This window comes from Lucilia cuprina, chromosome 2 (assembly GCF_022045245.1).
Source record: "Lucilia cuprina isolate Lc7/37 chromosome 2, ASM2204524v1, whole genome shotgun sequence".
NCBI lineage: Eukaryota > Metazoa > Arthropoda > Insecta > Diptera > Calliphoridae > Lucilia > Lucilia cuprina.
In genome coordinates, this window is record NC_060950.1 from 33,074,034 (window position 1) to 33,086,401 (window position 12,368).

Below are 12,368 nucleotides of genomic sequence, written 5' to 3' on the forward strand. Positions count from 1 at the left end.
GCATTTTCATAAAACTATAAATTTCTCCAGGTATATTTTTTTTCTTTTTCCCCGTTAATAATTATAGACACTAGAAAAATTATAATTAAAATCGAATAATATACTATGACTCGTACAAATAATTATTTGTCTATGAAAACTATAAACATACACAAAACTTACATACATATCGTTGTTGCACTAACAAAAAGGTCTTAAACAATGAAAACATTTTCTATGCTTTGAAAAGGCTTATTGGTTGCTCATTCAGTTTCCATCATTTTCAAATACCACAATGTACAATGTATGAATTTTTACATAGATTAATGTTTCGTTTAACCTATTTTATTGCGATTGCACCTACGATATGCAAGTACATTTCTGTAAATATTGGTCACGTTGCTTAGTAAATGTAGGTAGTCGGTATTGTTGTTAAAATAATTTGTTTCTCTCTCTTATATATTTTTTAATTTTATATATTTTTTTGTTTAAATTTTATAAGCCAACAACCAATTTGTATCTATGAGGCTAAATTTGATTGTGTATGTATACCCAATACGTTGCAGTAGTGCAGACTGCAGAATATATTATTGACTTTTTGTCTTTATGCATTTATGGTCATCAGAAGCCAACCATCAACGCTATTAGCCATTTCAACAACTGTGTTTATAGTTTATACATTTACATACCACACGTACATATCTACATACATTTTTAAATAGTATGTGTAGTTCAACTAGTGGTTATAATATAAACTCTCTATCATCATAAAAACGTTTATATGTATGTATTTTTAAATTTGATTTACATTCACATTTTACTTTTATACACAAAATTTTTAGATATATAAGTATGATTTTCTATGTATCTATTGCTTGAACTCAGGTTATGCTTGTCTGCATGCCGATATATTACTCATAGCCATGTTGTTGGATAATGACTGGCAGGCTAGCTAGATAGCTGACTGACGGGCTCAATTGCATTCATGATGTCCAAAATAATATAATAATAATAACAAAAACAACAATGCAACAACAATATTTTTGTCTATAAAATCTGAAAATTTTTAACTTGTTTTACTAACTTCATCATAATACATTTTACACACTTTTTATGTGAATGTTTCTTTTTTGTGTGTAATCATACGAGGGTGGCGTGAAAAGTTTCTTTTAGGTTATGAAAAGTAAAGTAATATTTGGTGCATATATCCTTTGGTCAAAAGATTTCTCTATGAAGTGCTTATTTCATTAAGTATAGTATGTGACGATTGAAATATGTGTCCTGATTCCTCAATAGGAAATATGTGTGATTCATTTAATTGAATTTTATTTGTATAAAAGGAATTTGCATAAAAAGAACAGATCCTTTATTTTGAGTTATTTTCCAATATCAAATTCCTGCAATTACAATTTCATCACATCCCTCGTTTTAATAACTACACGCAGATTTAAAAACATAGTTGTGCTAAATATGTTCTTATTGATAAAATTTTGATTGTAGTCTAAACATATTATGATTATTGTAACAATTTTAAAATATCATATTATGTTTAAATTAAGTTGAAATATTTTATCATTATATTTGTTTTCTTACCATAATATTGTTATACACACAATGTGATCACAATTTCGTTGAAAAATATGCATCGAAATCAAATTTTTATACCCTACACCACTATAGTGGGGAGGTCCAATACCCACCTTAAAGTATACCGATCGATTCAGAATCATTTTTGAGTCGATTAAGACATGTCCGTCCGTCCGTCTGTCCGGCTGGCTGGCTGGCTGTCCATGTAAACCTTGTGCGCAAGGTACAGGCCGCAATTTTCAAGATAATTTGATGAAATTTGGACCAAGCATGTTTTTTGGCACAAGGACGAAGCCTATTGAAAATGGTTGAAATCGGTCCATTATTTCACCTAGCTCCCATACAACCGTACCTCTTGATTTGAAATTTTTATGCTATAATTACGTCAAATATTCTGCTATCTCCCTAAATTTGGCACAAATAAGTTTTATATAAGTATAAATGATACTGCAGATTTTCGTAAGGATCGGCCTATATTTGACCCCAGCCCCCATACAAACCCCCCTTCAAAAAATGACTTAAAAGTCTAAAATTGACTTGTAACCATTTTATCGCAATGAAACTCAACAAAACTAACTGTTATTTAGAAATATATCCTTTTCCCAAATTTATCGAGGATCGGCCCATATTTGACCTACATATATAAAGCCTCATTTAGAAATTTTAGTTTTTTATCAATAAATGGCTTAAATATTTTGGAATTATGGTAATATTCAACATAAAAATTTAAAAAATATACTCATGGTGTAGGGTATTATATGGTCGGCCATGCCCGACTATACTTTCCTACTTGCCTTGATTACTGAATCCGTAAAATTACAGTTGATTATTATATATTATTATATATTACGAAATTCCATGAACATCAAAATGCTCACAGTAACTATAACATTGTTTAAATCTAGTTAATATAACAATTATATGTTTTTGATAACAATATATTGCTACACTGAACATAGTATATTTATAGTAGCCATGTTTTCTCTATGTGTATGTATATGTAGATACAGTATTAATTAATTTTATATCTAACCACACTCAAATATAAATTTAAAGGTCTATATATACATAGTATAAATGCATATATGTAAATGCAACGTGATGTATACATTTTTGTTTATTTTTAGTCAATTTTGTATGTATTTTTTATATATTTTTATATTCACATATTTTTTTATAAATTTACCAATTTTTTTAGTTTGAAAGTTTAAAAAATTTAACTTTTACTCTTTTGACTAAATATATATACCTAACAGCTATAATATAATATTTTTTTATACACCTGCACCTGCCAAAGTATGATGATGTTAACTTTTTAAAAATGCAATAAAACAAATTGTATATACATTTTTGGTTATTTGATTTTAATAAAAAAATATAGTTTTATTAATAAAAAAACGTATAAACCAGTAGATTTAATGGTTTATTAAATTTAATTTTATAAAGATTATTTCTATAACATACAGACGAAGGTGAAAGTCTAAATTATGAAATTATTAATATGAGTTTAATATTTATTACTGACATTAAGTCAATTGCTAGGATAACATCATTATTAAGAGTTTTTTTATTTTCCATATAAATGTATATTAGAAAGATAATCTGGTAATTAGTTGAAAATAGTTTATGATGATTTTTAGCTTACATATGAAGAAATATGTGGATTCAAATACTCTTTTTTGAGGTATTAAATCAAGTTGTAAAGTGTTGTGAGTTTAAGAAAGTATTTATTATTCATATATTTAGACTAGGTTCGATTGATACGAGTATGAAATTCAAAAAATATGTTAATTAAAAATACTGTTTGCGATACTTAACTTTTTGAAGACAATGTAGTCCGTTGCTTAGAAACTCAGTTTTCTTGAAGCATTTCCTAAGAGTTCTACATTAGAGTTCTTGAATGATGATATATTAAAAATAATAATTTTTTATATCTAATTTCAACTTCCTCGAGTTCTTTTGGAAGAGTATTCTAACAACCCAATATATTGTTATAACCGGTTAACCGGTAAGTAATATTGAATCAAATTGTAAGTTCTTACTTTTTGAGTGAATAACTACTTATTTTTATTAAACGATCCTTGTAGCTTATAGACGGTAGTATATTTCTTTACTCCCGTCTTCGTGGTCATTCTCAACTTTGAATATTCATCGCCGTAGAGTTCTTTTGAGAATATATTCAATAAGGGTTTGACTGAATTTTAAAAAAATGTGAAGCTAGTTTTCATCTTTGATTTGTTTGCATTTTTTTACCTACTCGAGGCATTTTATTAGGAGCGAATCCCATATATCCTTTGGCGAATATCCTTTGATTGAAGATTACCCACCTACGTTATCACTCCAGAGTTTGGGCCTCTAAAATTCAAAATAAAACTATTTTCAAAAGATTATATGGATGGAAATCTTATCAACTCAATGTAGAGCTTTAAACAAATTTATTCCTTTTAATATTTATTTTTCTTTAAACAACATCTTTCAAACTCATCAGTATTTCTGCAAAAAAGAAAACTAATTTTCTCTTTATTGTTTTGAAAAATCATTAATCCATGAACCATTTCATTTCTAACACCCGTATTTTATACATTTATATAATTTGTTTATTTAATGTCATTTTGTTTTCTCCCTTTTTATGTTTTCTTAAAACAAAAATCGATTAAAAGGGTCATCTACTATATACTTTTTCCCAACAAAAAATTAAAAATACATTTCGGCCAAATTATAATTGTTATAAAGAAAATACTTGTCGGTTGCTCTTCTTACCCATAAAGTAAAAATGAAGTTAATTTATAACCCTTTGAGACATAACGTTATAAATTTTGTTAAAATCTTAGAAACATTAAATACTTACGCACCCAGAATTAGAAGAAGAAAAAAAACAGCAGCAGCATCCCTTTAATTTCGTGGCAAATAAATTTGTTAACTAGTTAAATGGCAATACAGACCAACAGGCTATGTCATATTAAGACTTTCTGCTCAGCCTACAACCACTTGTTCCTATTACTATTTATAAATGAAAAATTGTGCCTTCAAGTGGAAATAAAATTCCTTAAGGATTACAAAGATTATAAAACCTAAAGAGGAATATAAAAGAGTTTCCTTTTAAACATTTACACATACATACATACACTCTAAAAAAGGAACTGCTTAACTTTTTGTATAAAATTACATGAAACTTATTTGCGAGAAAAGAAATCACATTTTTTGATTTTGTCATAATTCTTTGCTTAATTTTTTCTACATCTAATTTTTAGTAATTAGAAATTTAAATTTTTTTCTTCTTCTTTAAGAGCAGCAAATTTGTTATAAATATTAAATACAAAAAGATTCATTGCATGTTCAAAATTTATTGATCCCTTTTTTAACTTGACAAATTTTTGCTTATATTCGTTTTTTTTGGGATTTTAAACCGGTACGAAAAAAATTTCATAAAAATAAATTTTGTTGCTTCTTTGCTTTACGACATACAATCTCAATTAAACAATTGTCAAACTTTTTGTCTTGGACAATAATTTTTGTTTTCAGAGTTTTTTGTCTTTTTGCCCATCTTTACTCATTTCATAACTGTGACTCTTTGTTGGCTTCGTCCTTGTTGTTGTCGTTGATGTAAATGTTATTAAAACTAATTAAAAGGGTTGTTGAAATTAACCTTTTTTTGCTTTTAAATGTTTTATATTTTTTTTTGCATTCTATAAATTAAAAAGATTTTTAAAACATTTATTCGTTTTTTCTTAAAATATTTTAAATTGTATCGCATTTTAGGATTTAAAGGAACTTTAAATGTTTTTGATCAAAGATTAACTAACTGAAGATTAATTGATCTAAAAGGAGTACAATAAAAATGTCAAATTATTTACAACAAATTGAGGATATAAATAGAATTGGTATTTTTTTATTGATTGGTCAATTAGTTCTTAAAGACAGGAGATTATTTTGTTTTTATTTTAAATTTAAAATTAATGACTTTACTAAAAAATTTTCTAGAATTAAGCATGGTTGTGGTAACCATATTCTAAGAGGAATATATGATGGTTAAAATTATAAAAAATCATTAAATATACTTAGAATATTTTATCATATTATTTTCCTATTTATCATATGTGATACATGATCTACGAAGTGACAATTAACTTACTTGAAGCACAGGCTCGTGTTAAACAAGTATGAAATTGTAGTCGGGCGTGGTCTACTATATAATACCCTGGTATGTATAGTAGAGAAGATAATATGATTTATTATATTACTCAATTTATTAATGGCAAACTAATTTTCGGAAAAAGGATTTTTATAGGGATTGAGCGAAGTGTGAACCGATCCCCAAGAAATTTGGTGGAATTGTGGAATTTAACAGATTTTCTGAAGTGTCTTTATATGAGATCTTGGGTCAAGCTAGGTCCAATCATTATAAACTTCGGCAGGGTTATTAAAGCAGTTATAAAACACAGTTTTCCAACTTTTGTCGAAATATGAGTATATAAAATATAATTATAAACTTAAAAGATCGCTCAACAGATCTTAACCATTTTCAATAAACCGATTAGAATGTTTTAAGCAAACCCAATACAATTTGGCCTATAAATTAGTGTAAGGTAAAATAGGAAGTTCTAAAATGTCCCGTCGAACTAGTGAGTTCTATCTATCTGTAATCCTTGCAGACAAATTCCAAACCGCAATTTAAAGATAACAGTTCAACATTTTACCAAAGCTCAAAATGATAATTATATATTACTAGTTGGTAATACATTTAGACACAAAAAAGATCCATTTGATACAAATCTAAATTTCCCATACAATGGAGCTATGAAACGCAATGAAATTACATAATAATTCCTACTTCATTTTTTTTATAATTATCACTTCATACTTTAAACCATAGTTGTTGATTATTAAATATTTTTCCCAAAAACTAAACAAAACGAACTTTTCATTATTTAGTTAAATGGCAAAACCATTAAATAAATTATCCACCTAACAACTATTAACCCAGAATCTAAACACTTAAAAATATTAAATTACTAACTGTCATCATTGTTAGACGAAAACAGAATTTCGCAACAACACAGGTGGTTAAAGCTTTTGATTTATTGTTAACCAACCATACATTCATAAGTACGACGATGATAATTTAAGGTTTTAGTTTTCCTCATACGTAAATATATCATCATAAATATAAACTTTACAAAAGTTTCAATTACCATATTAACACTTTAAATTTATAAATAATGGCACATGTGAATTACTTTTGTGGCAACGATAAAGTGTAACAAAATTTTTGGTGCAAATGCAAACATACGATAGTTTGAAGTTGTATTAGATTCTCACCGCAAACTAAATAAAAAATCAACTCAAACAAAAGCATTCTGTGACACCATACATCATCAACCTAATTATGACATAGTTATTTCTTTTAAATAATAACAAAAACTAAACAAATATTTATATAAATTTTTAATATTAAAATTGTTGTTGTTTATAAATGTTTATTTTCTATAAATAAATGTTGTTTGTTTTAATATTTCTATTTTATCTCAACTCTATGCAACTCATTCCTATAGAAAAATATATATATATATATGTATTCATGTTTATAAACATTTATGGTTTTGTATGTGTCATAGACATGGCTTAAATATAAAAAAAATACTGGTTTGTATTTTGGATGCATTTTCATGTCACTTCTCATAGAAAAGTGAATGCGGTTAAGAGTAGTATAGTATAAAGAAAAAAAAAACGCCCCAAACTGGTTTAACTGGTATGGGTGGGTAACCATCAACAGCAAACATACAACTAAAATGATGATGATGATGATGACGACAACAACATTGCTGTTGTCTACAGCAAATACTATTATCTAGATATAAAAATAATTGTCTACGTGAGCATAAACAATTGTATCTAAGTTTTTTTCGTCTCTTCTTTTTGTTGTATGTTGCATTGTCTGTCATGTCAGTCAAACTCTTTTGGTTTGTATATTATTGTTTTTTGCTTGCAACATTGATTGCCAACTAAATATAGAGTTGCACATAAAAATTTAATTTAATTAATGCTTTGCCATTACATCAACAAATATACAATTAAAAAGATTTCTCTTTTGTTAATATGATTAGTTTTTTTTGTAACCAAACTAATTCTAAGATATATTATTTAAGTATTAGAAAGAATTTAAAAAAATGGCACAACTAAGAAAACTTTCTCATGGGATAACAACCTCCAAAAAATAGTTAATTTTTGGAGTAAAAGGAAATAATAACTGATATATAGACTGACCAAAACACTAGTATGAGTAGAGGTAGAGTTGAGTTAGAGTAGAGTTAGAGTAGAGTAGAGCTTTACGGGTTTATTAATAAATAAATTGTTATATTATATACAGGGTAGATTAAAGTAGAGACGGTATAGTAGTATGAGTAGAGTAGAGTTAGAGTACAGTATTAATAAACAAATTGTTATATTGTAAACTGGGTAGAGTTAAAGTAGAGTTGAAGTAGAATTGGAGTAGAGTCAGAGTAGAGTTAAAGTAGAGTTAGAGTATAGTTAGAGTAGAGTTAGATTAGAGTTAGATTAGAGATAGAGTAGAGTTAGAGTAGAGTTAAAGTAGAGTTGGAATAGAGTTGGAGTAGAGTTAGAGTGGAGTTAAAGTAGAGTTAGAGTAGAGTTAAAGTATAGTTGGAGTAGAGTTGGAGTAGAGTTAGAGTAGAGTTAAAGTATAGTTGGAGTAGAGTTGGAGTAGAGTTAGAGTTAAAGTAGAGTTAGAGTTAAAGTAGAGTTAGAGTAGAGTTAGAGTAGAGTTAGAGTAGAGTTAGAGTAGAGTTAGAGTAGAGTTAGAGTTAGAGTTAGAGTAGAGTTAGAGTAGAGTTAGAGTAGAGTTGGAGTAGAGTTGGAGTAGAGTTAGAGTAGAGTTAGAGTAGAGTTGGAGTAGAGTTAGAGTAGAGTTATAGTAGAGTTAGAGTAGAGTTAGAGTAGAGTTAGAGTAGAGTTAGAGTAGAGTTAGAGTAGAGTTAGAGTAGAGTTAGAGTAGAGTTAGAGTAGAGTTAGAGTAGAGTTAGAGTAGAGTTAGAGTAGAGTTAGAGTAGAGTTAGAGTAGAGTTAGAGTTAATAAAATGTTGTTTATAAAACAGGGAGATTATTTTTGTATTATCTACATAACATAATCTAGTTTACTAATAAAATTATTTACTGTAACTTATTATAAAATTTGTTAAACAAAATTATAATTTTGTTATTTATTTCTTGTACTCGTAGTTATGTTTATATTATTAGACAATTTATATAAGCACATTTAGCTACGTGTTTATCCTTATATTTCAATTTAACTAAACTTCTAGATAAATAGTCTTAATTTTCTCTATGTTTACAAAATTGTTGCAAAAATTATTTTACATCATTTCATAAAATAACACCTGGTTATAGTAACTAAATATTATGTTGTCAAAAGTCTAATACATATAATATATAGTATATGCTTATACCCTTATACTTAACTCACAAATCCAAGTATGTATTTACTTACCTTTAACATACTTAGATATACACTAATACCAACTTATTATCTGTAAATTTGTTAGACATGTCTATTATTTTCAAATGGAAATTTTGTACTAACATGTCGTAATAAGCAACCGCTACAACAACAACAACAAAACTCATAGATAAATTCTTGTATTGAGGTAAGCTATAGAATGGTAGTAAGAAGACATGAAAATGTTTGCAACATTATTTTAGGGGTGTAAATATCATAAATTATTTCATTAACCAGCTAAACAAACTCATGCATATGAGATATTTACATTTCCTTGTACAACAGACCTGACATCTACCACTAATGAATAACATCATTTAAAATAATATATTTAAGATTACTCACCACATACTAGACATGTTCTAGGATATTAGAAGTAATTGGAAAATTTATGTTATAATGTTAAGTAGAGATCATTATCGTTTAGTTAGTTGAAATGAGGGTTTTATTCCAAAGATCAGGGCTAAATAGCTAATGTTGTTGGCTTTTTGAAAATATATTTATCTTGTTAGTATTTTTTGCATTGCCTTGCATTCAATATAAGTTATTTTTATATTTATATAAATAATTAGTGTCTTACTTTAGTAGAATTTCCTTTACAAATCATTTTGTTGAAAAAATATTTAAAAATATATGGAAACACACTATCTTGTATAAAATGCTTTGTATATTTTTTACAATTTTTGCATTGAAAATGCAAATCAAAATACACAAATTATTTAACAGTAAATTAAAAAAACTGAAACTATAAAAAGCTCTATAACGTACTACATAAAAAAGTAACATAAAAAGAATTTCCTAAAAAAACATAGACACTTATTTTTACTTCAAATAAAAAATACTTTGTACTAAATTAAAAGAAGAACTAGAAAAAATGTCCTTAAAGTCTATTGTTTTGTCTGCACTTTGTTTATTGAGTTAGTGTTTCATCATTTGTTTTATATGTGTCTCCTTCACATTCACCTGTCAACTGTCAATATTGATTTAAAATCTATACACTTTTCTTCCAAATGTTCAATAACAATTTTGTGATTTGTTAATTCTTCCTTTCTTATAGTCTTTTTGCTAACGGCAATTTTATGGTAAATTTTTTATTCGTGTAGTAAACTAAACAGGAAGAAAAAAATTTGAACTTAGAAAACAAACAATTTTTTTTATTTTCTTTTTCTTTATTTTACCACCCTAAACGCAATATTTTCACATCGATTAAAAAGCTATTTTTTGTTCTTTATTTATAAAACAAATTTTATTTCTGCAATTTAACTTAGAAATAATAAAATATTTAATACTTTGTAAAATGCAGCGAAGTGAAAATTTGAAATATAATCGTTTGTTGAACATTGTCCGTTCTTACATACTCGTCGCCAGTAAGAATCTTTTGCTGTACCAAACCATTTTTTTATAAACTAACTGCCTTATGCCTAACAATTTATCAAAAGTTTATAGAACAAATTTGGTATGAAATCTTGTTTTATAAAGCTTAAATAAAGTGTTATGAATAAGGCCTTAACTCTAAAACTTCTGCTTAAGTATATAGTATATTATGAAATTTGTATTTTACGCTTTTCTACACATTTTATTCAAATTTTCATTACATTTACTTTTTTCAGCTTGAATTTTGAAGTGTTAGACTCCATTATGTGTATATTTTTAAGGGTTCTTGAAATCAAATCAAAGAAATTCATGTTAGAATTGCAAAAATAATTGCAGTTCTTTTTTTGTTTACCGTCAGAAATACTTGTTAATATTGTAGCATTGGAATTTTTTATATTGAATTTGTTAAAAAAGGAAATTACATGAAAAGGGTTTATTTACATTATTTACATATATAAAATATAAATGGATAATTTCATGTCAAGTGATCCAACTCAAAAAAATTCACTAAGATTAGTACTATTGGATAGAAGGTTAGTCTCACATTTTCAGCTCTATCGGTTAAGATCTGCCGGACTTAGAGGGTGTAAAAATTGTACTGGGTTTTATTCAAATGAGTAACTTTTCACCTTTTGGTCCTTTTTAAATGAAAGCTTATACAATTTAATTTAATTATAGATCCTTTGACCTTGGTGTAAATTTTATCCAAGACATCTATTTCTAATAGAATTCTCCTTAACTCAAATCTTACTATACTTGATCACTTATTCTACTATTCCAATACTCTAACACTACTTTACTCTACTCTAATTCTAACTCTACTCTAATTCTACTCAAAACTCTACTTTAACTCTACTCTAACTCTAAAATAACTCTACTATAACTCTAATATAACTCTCCTCTACTCTACTCTCCTCTACTCTAACTGTAATGTAACCAAAGTTTGCAACCGTTATCGCTAAGCTATTGTTACCGCTTAAATACCAATACCGAAATGAGTCGAAATACCGATAACGCTAAAATAACAATACAGAAATAAGTCAAAATACCGATAACGCTAAAATATCGTTAGTTTAAATACCGATAACCCTAAAATACCAATACCGAAAAGTCAAAATACCGATACAGCTACTTCATCACCAATTCAAAACGGTTGCCAACCTTGACTCTAACTCTACTCTACTCTGACTCTAGCTGTACTCCAACTCTACTCTTACTCTACCCTCGTACTCTATAAGTTATAAATTTATTAAAATTAAATAAAATAATAAATAAAAATAAAAAAATATAAAAAAATTATTAAATTTAATTAATTAAACAAATTAAAATAATGATATTATATAAATAATTAAATTAATTGAATAAATTATATTAATTAAATTTACTTATTTATATAAAAAATTAGTTAAATTAAGTAAAATAATAAAATGAATTAAAAATTTCCATTCCATATGAAAATGTAGATTTAATATTAACGAAATATCTACTATTCCAATACCACTAAACCTTTTCGCAAATATAAAATATTTTGAAATACTCCCCTTAAAATATGCTTTGGTTATTTTCATGCAAATTACACAAAACAACAATTCGCAATAAAATCTAAAAAAATTGAACACAAATTAATTTAAACGCTTTCAAAATATTTACTTCCCCGCAACAACGATTCAAATTTGATTTACAATTAAATTTACAAGACAAAGTATCACTGTTTGACTAAACAAAACATAAACAGAGTATAATTTTACAGGCAATTTTCCTTTTGACAACAAATTAACAAACTGCAGAAAAAAATAACAAATATAAAACAAAGAAAAAAATTCCCTCAATTTAAAGTTGAACCTTTAAAAAAATTACAATTTTTCAATTAAAAAATTGTTTATCAAAATCATAATATTGCAATAAATAGTTAAAG

The 12,368-nt window shown here is 26.6% G+C and overlaps 1 protein-coding gene and 1 long non-coding RNA gene across 6 annotated transcripts in view; both read left to right on the forward strand.

Annotated features, from left to right (window-relative positions):
• LOC111691206 (fasciclin-3) overlaps window positions 1-12,368 on the forward strand; it is a 186,307-nt gene that overhangs the window by 70,397 nt on the left and 103,542 nt on the right. The window lies entirely within an intron of this gene.
• The window catches only part of LOC124421371, a 36,657-nt gene that overhangs the window by 12,736 nt on the left and 11,553 nt on the right, over window positions 1-12,368 (forward strand). The gene's annotated exons all lie outside the window — the stretch shown is intronic.